Here is a 23,849-nt window from a genome sequence, read left to right on the forward strand (position 1 = left end):
GTTATACTGTCATTATGAGTAAAACCAAATTTGTGTATATGTAAACCTTACCGAAATACCTGATTCTGGTAAAACTCACATAGATACAATATTACAGGTATTTTTAGACATATTTCAAGTTTGGTTTTGGAGTTATGTTTATTTAACTTTTATATATAGTATGCCAGTTATACTGTCATATTAAGTAAAAAACTAACTTGTGTCTTTACAAACCTTACAATTTTTTATTATTTTTTCCAGGAAAACTCACAAAGATACATTTCTCCAGGCATTATTAACCATTTTGCATGTGTGGTATAGGAGTTATGTTTACATAACTGTCATGTTCAATGTGGCAGCTATATTGTCATTATGAGTAAAACCAATTTTTTGTATTTGTAAACCTTACCAAAATACCGGATTCTGGTAAAACTCACATAGATACAATATTACAGGAATTTCTAGACATAAAACATGTTTGGTTTTGGAGTTATGTTTATATAACTTTCATATTTAGTATGACAGTTATACCATTATATTGAGTAAAAAAAATAACTTGTTTCTTTATAAACATTACATTTTTTTTTCCCAGTAAAACTCACAGATACATTTCTCCAGGTATAATTAGCCATTTATCATGTTTGGTTTAGGAGTTATGTTTAAATAACTGTTATATTGAGTGTGGCAGTTATACTGTCATTATGAGTAAAACCTAGATTTTGTATTTGTAAACCTTACCAAAATACCTAATTCTGGTAAAAATCACATAGATACAATATTACAGGCATTTTTAGACATAATGCATGTTTGGTTTTGGAGTTATGTTTATACAACTTTCATATTTAGTATGACAGTTACACCATTATATTGAGTAAAAAAAAAAAACTTGTGTCTTTATAAACCTTTTTTTTTTCCCAGTAAAACTCACAAAGATACATTTATCCAGGTATAATTAGCCATTTATCATGTTTGGTTTAGGAATTATGTTTAAATAACTGTCATATTGAGTGTGGCAGTTATACTGTCATTATGAGTAAAACCTATTTTTTTGTACCACATCGATACAATATTACAGGAATTTTTAGACATAAAGCATGTTTGGTTTTGGAGTTATGTTTATATTATTTTCATATATAATATGAAAGTTATACCATCAAATTGAGTAAAAAAACAAACTAATTTGTATCTTTACAAACCTTACAAAATATTGTTTTCCAGTAAAATTCACAAATATACCTTTCTCTAGGCATTATTAGTCATTTTGCATTTGTGTTTTAGGAGTTATGTTTAAATAACTGTCATATTGAGTGTGGCAGTTATACTGTCACTATGAGTAAAACCTAATTTTTGTTTTTGTAAACCTTACCAAAATACCTGATTCTGATAAAACTCACATATTGCATATTTGGTTTTGGAGTTGTGTTTATATAACTTTCATATATAGTATGACAGCTATACTGTAATATTGTGTAAAAAAAACTAACTTGTGTCTTTACAAACCTTACAAAATATTTTTTCCAGTTAAACTCACAAAGATACATTCCTCAAGGCATTATTAGCCATATTGTCAGATTGATTGTGACAGTATACGTCATTATGAGTTAAACTAATATTTTGTATGAGTAAAACCTAATTTTTGTATTTTTCAACATTACCAAAATACCTGATTCTTGTAAAACTCACATAGATACAATATTACAGGCATTTTTAGACATAATGCATGTTTGGTTTTGGAGTTATGTTTATATAACTTTTACATTTATTATGACAGTTATACAAACATATTGAATAAAAAAAACTAACTTGTGTCTTTACAAACCTTACAAAATAATTTTATTTTCCAGTTAAACTCACAAAGATACCTTTCTCCAGGCAGTATTAGCCATTTAGCATGTTTAAATTAGGAGTTATGTTTAAATAACTGTAATTTTGAACGTGGCAGTTATACTGTCATTATGAGTAAAACCTACTTTTTGTATTTGTAAACCTTACCAAAATACCTGATTCTGGTCAAACTCACATAGATTTAATACTACAGGCATTTTTAGACATAATGCATGTTTGGTTTTGGCGTTATGTTTATATAACTGTCATTTTGAATGTGGTAGTTGTTATACTGTCATTATGAGTAAAAAAACTAACTTCTGTCTTTACAAACCTTACAAAATATTTTTTTTTTCCAGTTAAACTCACAAAGATACATTTACCCAGGCATTATTAGCCATTTAACATGTTTGGTTTCGGAGTTATGTTTAAATAACTGTTATATTGAGTGTGGCAATTATACTGTCATTATGAGTAAAACCTATTTTTTGTATTTGTAAACCTTACCAAAATACCTGATTCTGGTAAAACCCACATCGATACAATATCACAGGAATTTTTAGACATAAAGTATGTTTGGTTTTGGAGTTATGTTTATATAACTTTCATATTTAGTATGACAGTTATACCATCATATTGAGTAATAAAACACTAATTTGTATCTTTACAAACCTTACAAAATATTGTTTTCCAGTAAAATTCACAAATATACATTTCTCTAGGCATTATTAGTCATTTTGCATTTGTGTTTTAAAGTTAAAGTTAAAGTTAAAGTTAAAGTCCCAATGATTGTCACACACACACTAGGTGTGGTGAAATGTGTCCTCTGCATTTGACCCATCCCCTTGATCACCCCCTGGGAGGTGAGGGGAGCAGCGGTGCTGCGCCCGGGAATCATTTTTGGTGATTTAACCCCCAATTCCAACCCTTGATGCTGAGTGCCAAGCAGGGACGTAATGGGTCCCATTTTTTCTAGTCTTTGGTATGACTCGGCCGGGGTTTGAACTCACAACCTACCGATCTCAGGGCGGACACTCTAACCACTAGATAGGAGTTATGTTTAAATAACTGTCATATTGAGGGTGACAGTTATACTGTCACTATGAGTAAAACCTAATTTTTTGATTTGTAAACCTTACCAAATACCTGATTCTGATAAAACTTACATATAATAAATATTACAGACATTTTTAAACGGATTGCATGTTTGGTTTTGGAGTTATGTTTATAAAACTTTCATATATAGTATGACAGCTATACTGTAAAATTAAGTTAAAAAAAATAACTTGTGTCTTTACAAACCTTACAAAATATTTGTTCCTGTAAAATTCACAAAGATACATTCCTCCAGGCATTATTAGCCATTTTGTCAGATTGATTGTGACAGTATACTCTCATTATGAGAAAAACTAATATTTTGTATTTGTAAACCTTACAAAAACAACTGATTCTAGTAAAAATCACGTAGATACAAAGTTATAGGAATTTTTAGACATAATGCATGTTTGGTTTTGGAGTTATGTTTAAATAATTTTCATATTGAATGTGGCAGTATACTGTCATTATGAGTAAAACCTAATGTTTGTATTTGTCAACCTTACCAAAATACCTGATTCTGGTAAAACTCAAAAAGATACAATATTACAGGCATTTTTAGACAAAATGCATTTTGGTTTTGGAGTTATGTTTATATAACTTTCATATTTAGTATGCCAGTTATACCATTATATTAAATTTAAAAAAATAACTTGTGTCTTTATAAACCTTACAAATTATTTGTTTCCAGTAAAACTCACCATGATACATTTCTCCAGGCATTATTAGCCATTTATCATGTTTGGTTTAGGAGTCATGTTAGCTGTCATATCAAATGTTGCAGTTATACTGTCACTATGAGTAAAACCCAAGTTTTGTATTTGTAAACCTTACCAAAATACCTGATTCTGGCAAAACTCTCATAGATTCAATATTACAGGCAGTTCAAGACAGACTGCAAGTTTGGTTTAGGAGTTTGGTTTTGGAAGTATGTTTATCTAACTTTCATATTTAGCATGACAGTTATACCATCATATTGAGTAAAAAAAACAACTAACTTTTGTCTTTACAAACCTTACAAAATATTTTTTTTCTAGTAAAACTCACAAAGATTCATTTATCCAGGCATTATTAGCCATTTAGCATATTTGGTTTAGGAGTTATGTTTAAATATCTGTTATTTTGAATATGGCAGTTATACTGTCATTATGAGTAAAACCCAATTTTTGTATTTGTAAACCTCACCAAAATAACTAATTCTGGTAAAACTCACATATATTCAATATTACAGGCATTTTTAGACGGATTGCAAGTTTGGTTTTGGTGTTATATTTATTCAACTTTCATATTTAGTATGACAGTTATACTGTCATATTGAGTAAAAAAAAAGCTAACTTGTGTCTTTACAAACCTTAGAAACTATTTTTTTCCTGTAAAACTTACAAAGATACATTTCTCCAGGCATTATTTGACATTTTGCTTGCATGGTTTAGGAGTTATGTTTAAATAACAGTCAGATTGAATGTGACAGTATACTGTCATAGTAGTTTTTTACTCAATATGCCAGTAATGTTCTTAAAATCCTGCGATAATGCGAAAAAATCAATAAAATTCTTTTTCAACATAATTCCTACACCAAACATGCAACATGCCTAATAATGCCTGCTATATTCAATTTGACAGTTATTTAAACATAACTTCCTAACCACACATGCAAATAGGCTAATAAAGCCTAAAACAATGCATCCTTGTGAGTTTTACTCTAAACATATGCTATTTTAAGGCTTGCAAACACAAAAAGTAGTGTTTTACTCATTTTGACAGTAATGTTCTTAAAATCCTGAGATAATGCGAAATAAGCAATAAAAATGTTTTTCAACATAATTCCTACACCAAACATGCAACATGTCTAATAATGCCTGAAGACATGTATCGTTTAGTTTTACTAGAAAAAATATATTTTGTAAGTTTTGCAAAGAGTCAAATAAGTTTTTTAAATTCAATATGACAGTATAACTGTCATACCAAATATGAAAGTTATATAAACATAACTCCAAAACTGAAAATGCATTATGTCTAAAAATGCCTAAAATATTGTATCTATGTGAGTTTTACAAGAATCAGTTAATTTGGTAAGGTGTACAATTACATAAATTAGGGGTTTACTCATAATGATAGTTAACTGCTACATTAAATTTGACTGTTATTTAAACAAAACTCCCTAACCACACATGCAAAATAGGTTAATAAAGCCTAAAACAATGCATCCTTGTGAGTTTTACTCGAAACATATGCTATTTTAAGGCTTGCAAACACAACAAGTAGTGTTATACTCATTTTGACAGTAATGTTCTTAAAATCCTGAGATAATGCGAAATAAGCAATAATAATGTTTTTCAACATTATTCCTACACCAAACATGCAACATGTCTAATAATGCCTGAAGACATGTATCTTTGTTAGTTTTACTAGAAAAATTATCTTTTGTAAGTTTTGCAAAAAGGCAAATACGTTTTTTTAATTCAATATGACAGTATAACTGTCATACCAATTATGAAAGTTATATAAACATAACTCCAAAACTGAACATGCATTATGTCTAAAAAATACCTGTAATATTGTATCTATGTGAGTTTCACCAGAATCAGGTAATTTGGTAAGGTTTACAAACACAGAAATATTTTCATAATGACAGTATAACTGCTTCATTCAATTTGACTGTTATTTAAACATAACTTCCTAATCACACATTCAAATAAGTTAATAAAGCTTAAAACAATGCATCCTTGTGAGTTTTACTCGAAACATTTGCTATTTTAAGGCTTGCAAACACAAAAAGTAGTTTTTACTCATTATGACAGTAATGTTCTTAAAATCCTGAGATAATGCAAAATAAGCAATAAAAATGTTTTTCAACATAATTCCTACACCAAACAAGCAACATGTCTAATAATGCCTGGATACATGTATCTTTGTTAGTTATACTAGAAAAATTATCTTTTGTAAGTTTTACAAAGACTCAAGTTAGTTTTTTTAATACAATATGACAGTATAACTGTCATACCAAATATGAAAGTTATATAAACATAACTCCAAAACGAAACATGCATTATGTCTAAAAATGCCTAAAATATTGTATCTATGTGAGTTTTGCAAGAATCAGTTAATTTGGTAAGGTGTACAATTACATAAATTAGGGGTATACTCATAATGACAGATAACTGCTACATTTAATTTGACAGTTATTTAAACATAACTTCTAACCACACATGCAAAATAGGCTAATAAAGTCTAAAACAATGCATCCATGTGAGTTTTACTCGAAACATATGCTATTTTAAAGTTTGCAAACACAAAAAGTAGTTTTTTACTCATATGACAGTAATGTTCTGAAAATCCTGAGATAAAGCGAAATAAGCAATAAAAATGTTTTTCAACATATTTCCTACCCCAAACATGCAACATGTCTAATAATGCGTGAAGACATGTATCTTTGTTAGTTTTACTTGAAAAATTATCTTTTGTAAGTTTTTCAAAGAGGCAAGTTAGTTTTTTTAATGCAATATGACAGTATAACTGTCATACCAAATATGAAATATATATAAACATAACTCCAAAATTGAACATTCATTATGTCTAAAAATGCCTAAAATATTGTATCTATGTGAGTTTCAATAGAATCAGGTAATTTGGTAAGGTTTACAAATACACATTTTTTTTTTCATAATGCAAAAAAAATTACTAGAAAAATTATCTTCTGTAAGGTTTGCCATGACGCAAGTTAGTTTTTTTAATTCAATATGAAAGTATAAATGTCATACCAAATATAAAAGTTATATAAACATAACTCCAAAACTGAACATGCATTATGTCTAAAAATGACTAAAATATTACATCTATGATAGTGTTAAAAGAATCAGTTAATTTGGTAAGGTGTACAATTACATAAATTAGGGGTTTACTAATAATGACAGATAACTGCTAAATTCAATTTGACAGTTATTTAAAAATAACTTCCTAACCACACATGCAAAATAGCCTAATACAGCCTAAAACAATGCATCCTTGTGAGTTTTACTCGAAACATATGCTATTTTAAGGCTTGCAAACACAAAAAGTAATTATGCCTGGAGAAATGTATCTTTGTGAGTTTTACTGGGAAAACATTTTTTTGTAAGGTTTATAAAGACAAAAGTGAGTTTTTTTTTTAACTCAATATGATGGTATAACTGTCAAACTAAATATAAAAGTAATATAAACATAATTCCAAAACCAAACTCCTAAACCAAACTTGCAATCCGTCTTAAACTGCCTGTAATATTGAATCTATATGAGTGTCACATTCAATCTGACAGCTATTTAAACATAACTCCTAAACCACACATGCAAAATGACTAATAATGCCGAGAAAAATGTAGCTCTGTGAAATTTAATGGAAAAAAATATTTTGTAAGGTTTTTAAAATTACAAGTTTGTTATTTTTACTCAATTTCACAGTATAACTGTCATACTAAATATGAAAGTTATATACACATAACTCTAAAACCAAACTTGCAATCCGTCTAAAAATGCCTGTAATATTGAATCTATGTGAGTTTTACCAAAATCAGGTATATTGGTATGTTTTACAAATACAAAAATTAGGTTTTCCTCATAATGACAGTATATCTGCCACACTCAATATGACAGTTTTTTAAACATAACTCATAAAAAACAAATGCAAAATGACTAATAATGCCTGGAAAAATGTATCTTTGTGAATTTTAATGAAAAAAAAATATTTTGTAAGGTTTGTAAAGACACAAATTAGTTTTTTTTTTACTTAATACAACTGTCATACTATATATGAAAGTTATATAAACATAACTCCAAAACCAAACATGTTTTATGTCTAAAAATTCCTGTAATATTGTATCTATGTGAGTTTTACCAGAATCAGGTATTTTGGTGAGGTTTACAAATACAAAAAATAGGTTTTACTCATAATGACAATATAACTGCCACATTTAACATGACAGGTATTTAAACATAATTCCTAAACCGGTAAGGTTTACAAATACAAAAAATAGGTTTTACTCATAATGACAATATAACTGCCACATTTAACATGACAGGTATTTAAACATAATTCCTAAACCAAACATGATAAATGCCTAATAATGCCTGGAGAAATGTATCTTTGTGAGTTTTACTGGAAAAAACGAATTTGTAAGGTTTATAAAGATACAAGTTAAATTTTTTACTCAATATGATGATATAACTGTCATACAAAATATGAAAGATAAATTATCATAACTCCAAAACTAATGAATCTATGTTCGTTTTACTAGAATCAGGTATTTTGGTAAGGTTTACAAAAACAAAAAATAGGTTTTACTCATAATGACAGTATAACTGCCACATTCAATATGACAGTTATGTAACATAACTCCCAAACCACACATGCAAAATGGTTAATAATGCCTGGAGAAATGTATCTTTTTATGTTTTACAGGAAAAAAAAACAATTTTGTAAGGTTTGTAAAGACTGCGATGAGATGGCGACTTGTCCAGGGTGTACGCCGCCTTCCGCCCGATTGTAGCTTAGATAGGCTCCAGCGCCCCCCGCGACCCCAAAGGGAATAAGCTGTAGAAAATGGATGGATGAATGGGTTTGTAAAGACACAAGTTATTTTTTTCTTACTCAATATGACAGTAAAACTGTCATACTAAATGTAAAAAAAATAAATAAACATAACTCCAAAACCAAACATGCATTATGTCTAAAAATGCCTGTAATATTGTATTCATGTGAGTTTAACTAGAATCAGTTGTTTTTGTAAGGTTTGCAAATACAAAATATTGGTTTAACTCACTATGACAGTATACTGTCACATTCAATCTGACAGTTATTTAAACATAATTCCTAAACCAAACATGTTTTATGTCTAAAAATTCCTGTAATATTGTATCTATATGAGTTTTACCAGAATCAGGTATTTTGGTAAGGTTTACAAATAAAAAAATGTATTTATTTACTCATAATGACAATATAACTGCCACACTCAACATGACAGTTATTTAAACATAATTCCTAAACCAAACATGATACATGGCTAATAATGCCTGGAAAAAATGTATCTTTGTGATGTTTACTTGGAACAAATATTTTGTAAGGTTTGTAAAGACAAAAGTTAGTTTTTTTTTACTCAATATGATGGTATAACTGTCATACTAAATATGAAAGTTATATAAACATAATTCCAAAACCAAACTCCTAAACCAAACTTGCAATATGTCTTAAACTGCCTGTAATATTTAATCTATGTGAGTTTTACCAGAATCAGGTATTTTGGTAAGGTTTACAAATACAAAACTTGGGTTTTACTCATAATGACAGTATAACTGCAACATTTGATATGACAGTTATTTAAACATAACTCCTAAACCAAACATGATAAATGGCTGGCTAATAATGCCTGGAGAAATGTATCAGTGTGAGTTTTACTGGAAACAAATAATTTGTAAGGTTTATAAAGACACAAGTTAGTTTTTTTATTGAATATGATGGTATAACTGTCATACTAAATATGAAAGTTATATAAATATAACTCCAAAACCAAACATACATTATGTCTAAAAATGCCTTTAATATTGTATCTATGTGAGTTTTACCAGAATCAGGTATTTTAGTAAGGTTTACAATTACAAAAAATAGGTTTTTATTTATAATGACACACGATACAATAACTACCCCACTCAATATGACAGTTATTTAAACATAACTCCTAAACCAAACATGATAAATGGCTAATTATGCCTGGAGAAATGTACCTTTGTGAGTTGTGGTGGAAAAAAAAATGTAACGTTTATAAAGACACAAGTTTTTTGTTTTTTTTACTCAATATGATGGTATAACTGTCATACTAAATATGAAAGTTGTATAAACATAACTCCAAAACCAAACATGCATTATGTCTAAAAATGCCTGCAATATTGTATCTATGTGATTTTTACCAGAATCAGGTATTTTTGGTAAGGTTTACAAATACAAAAAAATAGGTTTTACTCATAATGACAGTATACTGTCACATTCAACCTGACAGTTATTTAAACATAACTCCTAAACCACAAATACAAAATGGCTAATAATGCCTGGAGAAATGTATCTTTGTGAGTTTTCCTGGAAAAAAAAAAATATTTTATAAGGTTTGTAAAGACACAAGTTAGGTTTTTTTACTTAATATGACAGTATAACTGTCATACTAAATATGAAAGTTAAATAAACATAACTCCAAAACCAAACTTGCAATACGTCTAAAAATGCCTGTAATATTGAATCTATGTGAGTTTTATCAGAATCAGGTATTTAGGTAAGGTTTACAAATACAAAAATTGGGTTTTACTCATAATGACAGTATAACTGCCATATTCAAAATAACAGTTATTTAAACACAACTCCTAAACCAAACATGCTAAATGGCTAATAATGCCTGGAGAAATGTATCTTTGTGAATTTTACTAGAAAAAACTATTTTGTAAGGTTTGTAAAGACAAAATTTTTTTTTTTTACTGAATATGATGGTATAACTGGGCTTCACGGTGGAAGAGGGGTTAGTGCATCTGCGAAGGTCCTGAGTAGTCTTGGGTTCAGTCCCGGGCTCGGGATCTTTCTGTGTGGAGTTTGCATGTCCTCCCCGGGACTGCATGGGTTCCTTCCGGGTACTCCGGCTTCCTCCCACCTCCAAAGACATGCACCTGGGGATAAGTTGATTGGCAACACTAAATTGGCCCTAGTGTGTGGATGTGAGTGTGAATGTTGTCTGTCTATCTGTGTTGGCCCTGCGATGAGGTGGCGACTTGTCCAGGGTGTACCCCGCCTTCCGCCCGATTGTAGCTGAGATAGTCTCCAGCGCCCCCCGCGACCCCAAAGGGAATAACGGTAGAAAATGGATGGATGGATGGATGATGGTATAACTGTCAAATTAAATATAAAATTAATATAAACATAATTCCAAAAACAAACTCCTAAACCAAACTTGCAATCCGTCTTAAACTGCCTGTAATATTGAATCTATATGAGTTTTACCAGAATCAGGTATTTTGGTAAAGACACGAGTTAGTTTTTTTTTTTACACAATTTAACAGTATAGCTGTCATACTATATATGAAAGTTATATAAACACAACTCCAAAACCAAATATGCAATCCGTCTAAAAATGCCTGTAATATTGAATACATGTGAGTTTTATCAGAATCAGGTATTTTGGTAAGGTTTACAAAAACTAAAATTAGGTTTTACTCATAGTGACAGTATAACTGCCACACTCAATATGACAGTTAATTAAACATAACTCCTAAAACACAAATGCAAAATGACTAATAATGCCTAGAGAAAGGTATATTTGTGAATTTTACTGGAAAACAAAATTTTGTAAGGTTTGTAAAGATACAAATTATTTTTTGTTTTCTACTCAATATGATGGTATAACTTTCATACTAAATATGAAAGTTATATAAACATAACTCCAAAACCAAACATGCTTTATGTCTAAAAATCCCTGCAATATTGTATCGATGTGGGTTTTACCAGAATCAGGTATTTTGGTAAAATTTACAAATACAAAAAATAGGTTTTACTCATAATGACAGTATAACTGCCACACTCAATATGACAGTTGTTTAAACATAACTCCTAAACCAAACATGATAAAAGGCTAATTATGCCTGGAGAAATGTATCTTTGTGAGTTTTACTGGGAATATTTTGTAAGGTTTATAAAGACACAAGTTATTTTTTTTTTTTTTACTCAATAGGATGGTATGACTGTCATACTAAATATAAAAGTTGTATAAACATAACTCCAAAACCAAACATGCATGATGTCTAAAAATGCCTGCAATATTGTATCTTTGTGAGTTTTACCAGAATCAGGTATTTTGGTAAGGTTTACAAATACAAACATTGGGTTTTACTCATAATGAAAGTATAACTGCCATATTCAAAATAACAGTTATTTAAACATAACTCCTAAACCAAACATGCTAAATAGCTATAAATGCCTGGAGAAATGTATCTTTGTGAGTTTTACTAGAAAAAAATATTTGTAAGGTTTGTAAAGACAAAAGTTATTTTTTTTTACTCAATATGATGGTTTAACTGTCAAACTAAATATAAAAGTAATATAAATATAATTCCAAAACCAAACTCCTAAACCAAACTTGCAATCCGTCTTAAACTGCCTGTAATATTGAATCTATATGAGTTTTACCAGAATCAGGTATTTTGGTAAGGTTTACAAATACAAAACTTGGGTTTTACTCATAATGACAGTATAACTGCATTATTTGATATGACAGTTATTTAAACAAAACTCCTAAACCAAACATGATAAATGGCTAATAATGCCTGGAAAAATGTATATGAACATAACTCCAAAACCAAACATGCATTATGTCTAAAAATGCCTGTAATATTGTATCTATGTGAGTTTTACCAGAATCAGGTATTTTGGTAAGGTTTATAAATACAAAATTTAGGTTTTACTCATAATGACTGTATAACTGCCATATTCAAAATAACAGTTATTTAAACATAACTCCTAATCCAAACATGATAAATGGCTAATAATGCCTGGAGACATGTATCATGGTGAGTTTTACTGGAAACAAATAATTTGTAAGGTTTATAAAGACACAAGTTAGTTTTTTTATTTAATATGATGGTATAACTGTCATACTAAATATGAAAGTTATATAAACATAACTCCAAAACCAAACATGCATTATGTCTAAAAATGCCTGTAATATTGTATCTATGTGAGTTTTACCAGAATCAGGTATTTTGGTTAAGGTTGACCAATACAAAAATTAGGTTTTACTCATAATGACAGTATAACTGCCACATTGACTGCCACCAAACATGCATTATGTCTAAAAATGCTTATAATTTTGTATCCATGTGAGTTTTACTAGAATCAGTTGTTTTTGTAAGGTTTACAAATACAAAATATTAGTTTTACTCATAATGACAGTATACTGTCACAATTAATCTGACAAAATGGCTAATAATGCCTAGAGGAATGTATCTTTGTGAGTTTTACTGGAAAAAATATTTTGTAAGGTTTGTAAAGACACAAGTTAGTTGTTTTTTTACACAATTTAACAGTATAGCTGTCATACTATATATGAAAGTTATATAAACATAATTCCAAAACCAAATATGCAATCCGTCTAAAAATGCCTGTAATATTGAATATATGTGAGTTTTATCAGAATCGGGTATTTTGGTAAGGTTTACGAATACAAAAATTAGGTTTTACTCATAATGACAGTAATCTCACAAAGATACATTTCTCCAGGCATTATAGCCATTTCGCATGTGTGGTTTGGTAGTTATGTTTAAATAACTGTCAAATTGAATGTGACAGTATACTATCATGGTGAGTAAAACCAATATTTTGTAGTTGCAAACCTTACTACAACAATTGATTTTAGTAAAACTCGCATGGATACAAAATTACAGGCATTTTTAAACATAATGCATGTTTGGTTTTGGAGTTATGTTTATATATTTTTTACATTTAGTATTCCAGTTATACTGTCATATTGAGTAAAAAAAACGAACTTGTGTCTTTATAAACCTTAAAAAAAAAATGTTTCCAGTAAAACTCACAAAGATACATTTCTCCAGGCATTATAGCCTATTAACCATGTTTGGTTTAGAGTTATCAATCAATCAATCAATGTTTATTTATATAGCCCTAAATCACAAGTGTCTCAAAGGGCTGCACAAGCCACAACGACATCCTCGGTACAGCCCACATAAGGGCAAGGAAAAACTCACCCCAGTGGGACGTCGATGTGAATGACTATGAGAAACCTTGGAGAGGACCGCATATGTGGGTAACCCCCCCCTCTAGGGAGACCGAATGCAATGGATGTCGAGTGGGTCTAACATAATATTGTGAGAGTCCAGTCCATAGTGGATCCAGCATAACAGTAAGAGTCCAGTCCACAGTGGGGTCAGCAGGAAACCATCCCGAGCGGAGACGGGTCAGCAGCGCAGAGATGTTCCCAACCGATATACAGGCGAGCGGTCCACCCGGGGTCCCGACCCCGGACAGCCAGCACCCCATCCATGGCCACCGGATCTGTGTGTCTCCCCTTCCACAAGGGATAGGGGGGAGCAGAGGAGAAAAGAAAAGAAACGGCAGATCAACTGGTCTAAAAAAAGGGGGGCTATTCAAAGGCTAGAGTATACAAATGAGTTTTGAGATGGGACTTAAATGTTTCTACTGAGGTAGCATCTCTAACTGTTACCGGGAGGGCATTCCATAGTGCTGGAGCCCGAATAGAAAACGCTCTACAGCCCGCAGACTTTTTTTGGGCTCTGGGAATCACTAATAAGCCGGAGTTCTTTGAACGCAGATTTCTTGCCGGGACATATGGTACAATACAATCGGCAAGATAGGCTGGAGCTAGACCGTGTAGTATTTTATACGTAAGTAGTAAAACCTTAAAGTCGCATCTTAAGTGCACAGGAAGCCAGTGCAGGTGAGCCAGTATAGGCGTAATATGATCAAACTTTCTTGTTCTTGTCAAAAGTCTAGCAGCCGCATTTTGTACCAACTGTAATCTTTTAATGCTAGACATAGGGAGACCCGAAAATAATACGTTACAGTAATCGAGACGAGACGTAACGAACGCATGAATAATGATCTCAGCGTCGCTAGTGGACAAAATGGAACGAATTTTAGCGATATTACAGAGATGAAAGAAGGCCGTTTTAGTAACACTCTTAATGTGTGACTCAAAGGAGAGAGTTGGGTCGAAGATAATACCCAGATTCTTTACTGAGTCGCTTTGTGTAATTGTTTGGTTGTCAAATGTTAAGGTGGTATTATCAAATAAATGTCGGTGTTTAGCAGGACCGATAATCAGCATTTCCGTTTTCTTAGTGTTGAGTTGCAAGAAGTTAGCGGACATCCATTGTTTAATATCATTAAGACACGCCTCCAGCTGACTACAATCCGGCGTGTTGGTCAGCTTTAGGGGCATGTAGAGTTGGGTGTCATCAGCATAGCAATGAAAGCTAACACCGTATTTGCGTATGATGTCGCCTAGCGGCAACATGTAAATACTAAAGAGTGCAGGGCCAAGAACCGAATCTTGGGGGACTCCGCACGTTACCTTAACATAGTCCGAGGTCACATTGTTATGGGAGACGCACTGCATCCTGTCAGTAAGATAAGAGTTAAACCACGACAAGGCTAAGTCTGACATACCAATACGTGTTTTGATACGCTCTAATAAAATGTTATGATCGACGGTATCGAAAGCAGCGATAAGATCAGGAAGCAGCAACATAGATGACGCATCAGAATCCATCGTTAGCAGTAGATCATTAGTCATTTTTGCGAGGGCTGTCTCCGTAGAGTGATTTGCCCTGAAACCGGATTGAAAAGGTTCACAGAGATTGTTAGACATTAAGTGTTCATTTAGCTGCTGTGCGACAATTTTTTCGAGGATTTTCGAGATAAACGGAAGGTGGGACACCGGCCGGTAGTTTACCATGAGGTCAGGATCGAGGTTAGGTCTTTTGAGCAAAGGCTGAATAACCGCTTTTTTGAATGCTAGTGGAACAGTGCCAGAGGAAAGTGATAAGTTTATAATATTTAGCACTGATGGACCTAATAATACAAATAGCTCCTTAATAAGTTTCCCAGGAAATGGGTCAAGTAGACATGTTTGTTTTGTCCCATTGACACATCTTAACAATTCCTCTAGTGTTATTTCATCAAAGAGAGAGAAACTATTTTGGAGGGCGGTATCCTTCGTAGATACAGTCGTATCTGTGTTAATAGAACCCAGTTATAGCTGCGATGCATTGTCTTTAATCTCCTTTCTAATGAGTTCAATTTTCTTATTAAAGAAATTCATAAAATCATCTGCTGAGTGGGTGGAGCTATGTTTAAATAACTGTCATATTGAGTGTGGCAGATATACTGTCATTATGAGTAAAACCTATTTTTTGTATTTGTAAAATTACCAAAATAACTGAAAACTCACATGGATAAAATATTACAGGATTTTTTAGACATAAAGTATGTTTCCATCATATTGAGTAAAAAAAAAAACTAACTTGTGTCTATACAAACCTTACAAAATATTTTTTTTCCAGTAAAACTCACAAAAATAAATTTCTCCAGTTATTATTAGCCATTTTGCATCTGTGGTTTAGAATTTGTGTTTAAATAACAGTCAGATTGAATGTGACAGTATACTGTCATAGTGAGTAAAACCTAATTTTTGTATTTGTAAATCTTAACAAAATACCTGATTCTAGTAAAACTCACATAGATTCAATATTACAGGCATTTTTAGACGGATTGCATGTTTGGTATTGGAGTTATGTTTATATAACTTTTACATTTATTATGACAGTTATACAAACATATTAAATAAAAAAAACTATTTTGTGTCTTATCAAACCTTACAAAATATTTTTTTTCCTGTAAAATTCACAAAGATACATTTCTCCAGGCATTATTAGCCATTTTGCATGTGTGGTTTAGGAGTTATGTTAACATAACTGTCATATTGAGGGTGGCAGTTATACTGTCATTATGAGTAAAACCTAATTTTTGTATTTATAAACCTTACCAAAATTCCTGATTCTGGTAAAACTCACAATGATACAATATTACAGGCATTTTTAGACATAATGCATGTTTGGTTTTGGAGTTATGTTTATATACATTTTTCCAGGCATTATTAGCTATTTATCATGTTTGGTTTAGGAGTTATGTTTAAATAACTGTCATATCAAATAATGCAGTTATACTGTCATTATGAGTAAAACCCAAGTTTTGTATTTGTAAACCTTACCAAAATACCTGATTCTGGTAAAACTCATATAGATTCAATATTACAGGCAGTTTAAGACAGATTGCACGTTTGGTTTAGGAGTTTGGTTTTGGAATGATGTTTATATTACTTTTATATTTAGTTTGACAGTCATACCATCATATTGAGTAAAAAAAAAAAAAAACTTTTGTCTTTACAGACCTTACAAAATATTTTTTTCTAGTAAAACTCACAAAGATACATTTCTACAGGCATTATTAGCTATTTAGCATGTTTGGTTTAGGAGTTATGTTTAAATAACTGTTATTTTGAATATGGCAGTTATACTGTCATTATGAGTAAAACCCAATTTTTGTATTTGTAAACCTTACCAAAATACCTGATTCTGGTAAAACTCACATAGATTCAATATTACAGGCATTTTAAGACGTATTGCAAGTTTGGTTTTGGAGTTATGTTTATTTAACTTTCATATTTAGTATGACAGTTCTACTGTCATATTAAGTAAAAAAACTAACTTGTGACTTTACAAACCTTATAAATTGTTTTGTTTTTTTCCAGGAAAACTCACAAAGATACATTTCTCCAGGCATTATTAGCCATTTTGTATTTGTGGTTTAGGAGTTACAATATGTTTAAATAACTGTCAGATTGAATGTGACAGTATACTGTCATAGTGAGTAAAACCTAATTTTTGTATTTGTAAACCTTACCAAAAATACCTGATTCTGGTAAAAATCACATAGATACAATATTGCAGGCATTTTTAGACATAATGCATGTTTGGTTTTGGAGTTATTTTTATACAACTTTCATATTTAGTATGACAGTTATACCAATTTTTTTTCCCCCAGTAAAACTCACAAAGATACATTTCTCCAGGCATAATTAGTCATTTATCATGTTTGGTTTAGGAGTTATGTTTAAATAACTGTCATATTGAGTGTGGCAGTTATACTGTCATTATGAGTAAAACCTATGTTTTGTATTTGTAAACCTTACCAAAATACCTGATTCTGGTAAAACCCACATCGATACAATATTACAGGAATTTTTAGACATAAAGCATGTTTGGTTTTGGAGTAATGTTTATATAACTTTCATATTTAGTATGACAGTTATACCATCATATTTTGAGTAAAAAAAACCTAATTTGTATATTTACAAACCTTACAAAACATTGTTTTCCAGTAAAATTCACAAATATACATTTCCCTAGGCATTAGTAGTCATTTTGCATTTGTGTTTTAGGAGTTATGTTTAATTAACTGTCATACTGAGTGTGGCAGTTATATTGTCACTATGAGTAAAACCTAATTTTTGTATTCGTAAACCTTACCAAAATACCTGATTCTGATAAAACTCACATATATTCAATATTACAGGCATTTTTAGACGGATTGCATATTTGGTTTTGGAATTATGTTTATATAACTTTCATATATAGTATGACAGCTATACTGTTAAATTGTGTAAAAAAAACAACTAACTTGTGTCTTTACAAACCTTACAAAATATTTTTTCCAGTAAAACTCACAAAGATACATTCCTCTAGGCATTATTAGCCATTTTGTCAGATTAATTGTGACAGTATACTGTCATTATGAGTAAAACTAATATTTTGTATTTGTAAACCTTACAAAAACAACTGATTCTAGTAAAACTAACATGGATACAAAATTATAAGCATTTTTAGACATAATGCATGTTTGGTGGCAGTCAATGTGTTAGTTATACTGTCATCATGAGTAAAACCTAATTTTTGTATTTGTCAACCTTAACCAAAATACCTGATTCTGGTAAAACTCACATAGATACAATATTACAGGCATTTTTAGACATAATGCATGTTTGGTTTTGGAGTTATGTTTATATAACTTTCATATTTAGTATGACAGTTATACCATCATATTAAATAAAAAAACCTAACTTGTGTCATTATAAACCTTACAAATTATTTGTTTCCAGTACAACTCACCATGATACATTTCTCCAGGCATTATTAGCCATTTATCATGTTTGGATTAGGAGTGATGTTTAAATAACTGTCATATCAAATGTTGCAGTTATACTGTCATTATGAGTAAAACCCAAGTTATGTATTTGTAAACCTTACCAAAATACCTGATTCTGGTAAAACTCACATAGATTCAATATTACAGGCAGTTTAAGACAGATTGCAAGTTTGGTTTAGGAGTTTGGTTTTGGAATTATGTTTATATAACTTTCATAGTTAGTATGACAGTTATACCATCATATTGAGTAAAAAAAACCTAACTTTCGTCTTTACAAACCTTACAAAATATTTTTTTCTAGTAAAAATCACAAAGATACATTTCTCCAGGCATTATTAACCATTTTGCATGTGTGGTATAGGAGTTATGTTTACATAACTGTCATATTAAATGTGGCAGTTATACTGTCATTATGAGTAAAACCAAGTTTGTGTATATGTAAACCTTACCAAAATACCTGATTATGGTAAAACTCACATAGATACAATACTAAAGGCATTTTTAGACATAATGCATGTTCGGTTTTGGAGTTATGTTTGTATACATTTCTCCAGGCATTAATAGCCATTTATCATGTTTGGTTTAGGAGTTATGTTTAAATAACTGTCATATCAAATAATGCAGTTATACTGTCATTATGAGTAAAACCCAAGTTTACAAATGTAAACCTTTCCAAAATACCTGATTCTGGTAAAACTCATATAGATTCAATATTACAGGCAGTTTAAGACGGATTGCAAGTTTGGTTTAGGAGTTTGGTTTTGGAATTATGTTTATATTACTTTTATATTTAGTTTGACAGTTAAACCATCATATTGAGTAAAAAAAAATAACTTTTGTCTTTACAAACCTTACAAAATATTTTTTTCTAGTAAAACTCACAAAGATACATTTCTCCAGGCATTTATAGCTATTTAGCATGTTTGGTTTAGGAGTTATGTTTAAATAACTGTTATTTTGAATATGGCAGTTATACTGTCATTATGAGTAAAACCTAAATTTTGTATTTATAAACCTTAGCAAAATACCTGATTCTGGTAAAACTCACATAGATACAATATTACAGGCATTTTTAGACATAATGCATGTTTGGTTTTGGAGTTATGTTCATATACATTTTTCCAGGCATTATTAGCCATTTATCATGTTTGGTTTAGGAGTTATGTTTAAATAACTGTCATATCAAATAATGCAGTTATACTGTCATAATGAGTAAAACCCAAGTTTTGTATTTTTAAACCTTACCAAAATACCTGATTCTGGTAAAACTCATATAGATTCAATATTACAGGCAGTTTAAGACGGATTGCAAGTTTGGTTTTGGAGTTATGTTTTTTTAACTTTCATATATAGTATGACAGTTATACTGTCATAATAAGTAAAAAAACTAATTTGTTTCTTTACAAACCTTATAAAAAAAAAGTTTCCAGGAAAACTCACAAAGATACATTGTTCCAGGCATTATTAGCCATTTTGTAATTGTGGTTTAGGAGTTAGAGTATGTTTAAATAACTGTCAGATTGAATTTGATAGTATACTGTCATTATGAGTAAAACCCAATTTTTGTATTTGTAAACCTTACTTAAATACCTGATTCTGGTAAAATTCACATAGATTCAATATTACAGGCATTTTTAGACGTATTGCAAGTTTGGTTTTGGAGTTATGTTTATTTAACTTTCATATTTATTATGACAGTTATACTGTCATATTAAGTACAAAAAAATAACTTGTGTCTTTACAAACCTTATAAAAAAAAAATTTTTCCAGGAAAACTCACAAAGATACATTTCTCCAGGCATTATTAGCCATTTTGTATTTGTGGTTTAGGAGTTATGTTTAAATAACTGTCAGATTGAATGTGACAATATACTGTCATTATGAGTAAAACCTAATTTTTGTATTTGTAAACCTTACCAAAAATACCTGATTCTGGTAAAAAATCACATAGATACAATATTGCAGGCATTTTTAGACATAATTCATGTTTGGTTTTGGAGTTATGTTTATACAACTTTCATATTTAGTATGACAGTTATACCATCATATTGAGTAAAAAAAAAAAAAAAACTTGTGTCTTTATTAATCTTACAGGGTTTTTTTTTCTCCCAAAACTCACAAAGATACATTTCTCCAGGAATAATTAGCCATTTATCATGTTTGGTTTAGGAGTGATGTTTAAATAACTGTCATTTTGATTGGGGGAGTTATTGCATTGTGTGTCATTATAAATAAAAACCTATTTTTTGTATTTGTAAACCTTACCAAAATACCTGATTCTGGTAAAACCCACATCGATACAATATTACAGGAATTTTTAGACATAAAGCATGTTTGGTTTTAGAGCTATGTTTATATAACTTTCATATTTAGTATGAAAGTTATACCATCATATTGAGTAAAAAACAAAAAATAATTTGTATCTTTACAAACCTTACAAATATTGTCTTCCAGTAAAATTCACAAATATACCTTTCTCTAGGCATTATTAGTCATTTTGCATTTGTGTTTTAGGAGTTATGTTTAATTAACTGTCTTATTGAGTGTGGCAGTTATACTGTCACTATGAGTAAAACCTAATTTTTGTTTTTGTAAACCTTACCAAAATACCTGATTCTGATAAAACTCACATTTTGTATATTTGGTTTTGGAGTTGTGTTTATATAACTTTCATATATAGTATGACAGCTATACTGTAAAATTGTGTAAAAAAAAAAAAAAAAACTTGTGTCTTTACAAACCTTACAAAATATTATTTCCAGTAAAACTCACAAAGATACATTCCTCAAGGCATTATTAGCCAAATTGTCAGATTGATTGTGACAGTATACTGTCATTATGAGTAAAACTAATATTTTGTATTTGTAAACCTTACAAAAACAACTGATTCTAGTAAAACTCACATGGATACAAAATTATAGGCATTTTTAGACATCATGCATGTTTGGTGGCGGTCAATGTGGCAGTTATACTGTCATTATGAGTAAAACCTAATTTTTGTATTTTTCAACCTTAACAAAATACCTGATTCTGGTAAAACTCACATAGATACAATACTAAAGGCATTTTTAGACATAATGCATGTTTGGTTTTGGAGTTATGTTTGTATACATTTCTCCAGGCATTAATAGCCATTTAGCATGTTTGGTTCAGGAGTTATGTTTAAATAACTGTTATTTTGAATATGGCAGTTATACTGTCATTATGAGTAAAACCTAAATGTTGTATTTATAAACCTTACCAAAATACCTTATTCTGGTAAAACTCACATAGATACAATATTACAGGCATTTTTACACATAATGCATGTTTGGTTTTGGAGTTATGTTTATATACATTTTTCCAGGCATTATTAGCCATTTATCATGTTTGGTTTAGGAGTTATGTTTAAATAACTGTCATATCAAATAATGCAATTATACTGTCATTATGAGTAAAACCCAAGTTTTGTATTTGTAAACCTTACCAAAATACCTGATTCTGGTAAAACACATATAGATTCAATATTACAGGCAGTTTAAGACGGATTGCAAGTTTGGTTTAGGAGTTTGGTTTTGGAATTATGTTTATATTACTTTTATAATTAGTTTGACAGTTATACCATCATATTGAGTAAAAAAAAAAAAACTTGTCTTTACAAACCTTACAAAATATTTTTTCTAGTAAAATTCACAAAGATACATTTCTCCAGGCATTATTAGCCATTTAGCATGTTTGGTTCAGGAGTTATGTTTAAATAACTGTTATTTCGAATATGGCAGTTAATGTCATTATGAGTAAAACCCAATTTTTGTATTTGTAAACCTTACCAAAATACCTGATTCTGGTAAAACTCACATAGATTCAATATAACAGGCATTTTTAGACGTATTGCAAGTTTGGTTTTGGAGATATGTTTATTTAACTTTCATATTCAGTATGACAGTTAATCTGTCATATTAAGTAAAAAAACTAATTTGTTTCTTTACAAACCTTATAAAAAAAAAAAAATTCCAGGAAAACTCAAAAAGATAAATTTTTCCAGGCATTATTAGCCATTTTGTAATTGTGGTTTAGGAGTTACAGTATGTTTAAATAACTGTCAGATTGAATGTGACAGTATACTGTCATAGTGAGTAAAACCTAATTTTTGTATTTGTAAACCTTACCAAAAATACCTGATTCTGGTAAAAATCACATAGATACAATATTGCAGGCATTTTTAGACATAATGCATGTTTGGTTTTGGAGTTATGTTTATACAACTTTTATATTTAGTATGACAGTTATACCATCATATTGAGTAAAGAAAAGAAAAACTTGTGTCTTTATAAACCTTACAAAAAATGTTTTCCCAGTAAAACTCACAAAGATACATTTCTCCAGGCATATTTAGCCATTTATCATGTTTGGTTTAGGAGTTATGTTTAAACAACTGTCGTATTGAGTGTGGCAGTTATAATGTCATTATGAGTAAAACCTATTTTTTGTATTTGTAAACCTTACCAAAATACCTGATTCTGGTTAAACCCACATCGATACAATATTACAGGAATTTTTAGACATAAAGCATGTTTGGTTTTGGAGTTATGTTTATATAACTTTCATATTTAGTATGAAAGTTATACCATCATATTGAGTAAAAAACAAAAAATAATTTGTATCTTTACAAACCTTACAAAATATTGTTTTCCAGTAAAATTCACAAATATACCTTTCTCTAGGCATTATTAGTCATTTTGCATTTGTGTTTTAGGAGTTATGTTTAATTAACCGTCAGATTGAGTGTGACAGTTATACTTAATGCATGTTTGGTTTTGGAGTTATGTTTATGTAACTTTTACATTTATTATGACAGTTATACAAACATATTGAATAAAAAAACCTAACTTGTGTCTTTACAAACCTTACAAAATATTTTTTTTTCCCAGTTAAACTCACAAATATACCTTTCTCCAGGCAGTATTAGCCATTTAGCATGTTTAAATTAGGAGTTATGTTTAAATAACTGTAATTTTGAATGTGGCAGTTATACTGTCATTATGAGTAAAACCTACTTTTTGTATTTGTAAACCTTACCAAAATACCTGATTTTGGTCAAACTCACATAGATTTAATATTACAGGCATTTTTAAATATAATGCATGTTTGGTTTTGGAGTTATGTTTAT

This window comes from Nerophis lumbriciformis, linkage group LG23 (assembly GCF_033978685.3).
Source record: "Nerophis lumbriciformis linkage group LG23, RoL_Nlum_v2.1, whole genome shotgun sequence".
Lineage (NCBI taxonomy): Eukaryota > Metazoa > Chordata > Actinopteri > Syngnathiformes > Syngnathidae > Nerophis > Nerophis lumbriciformis.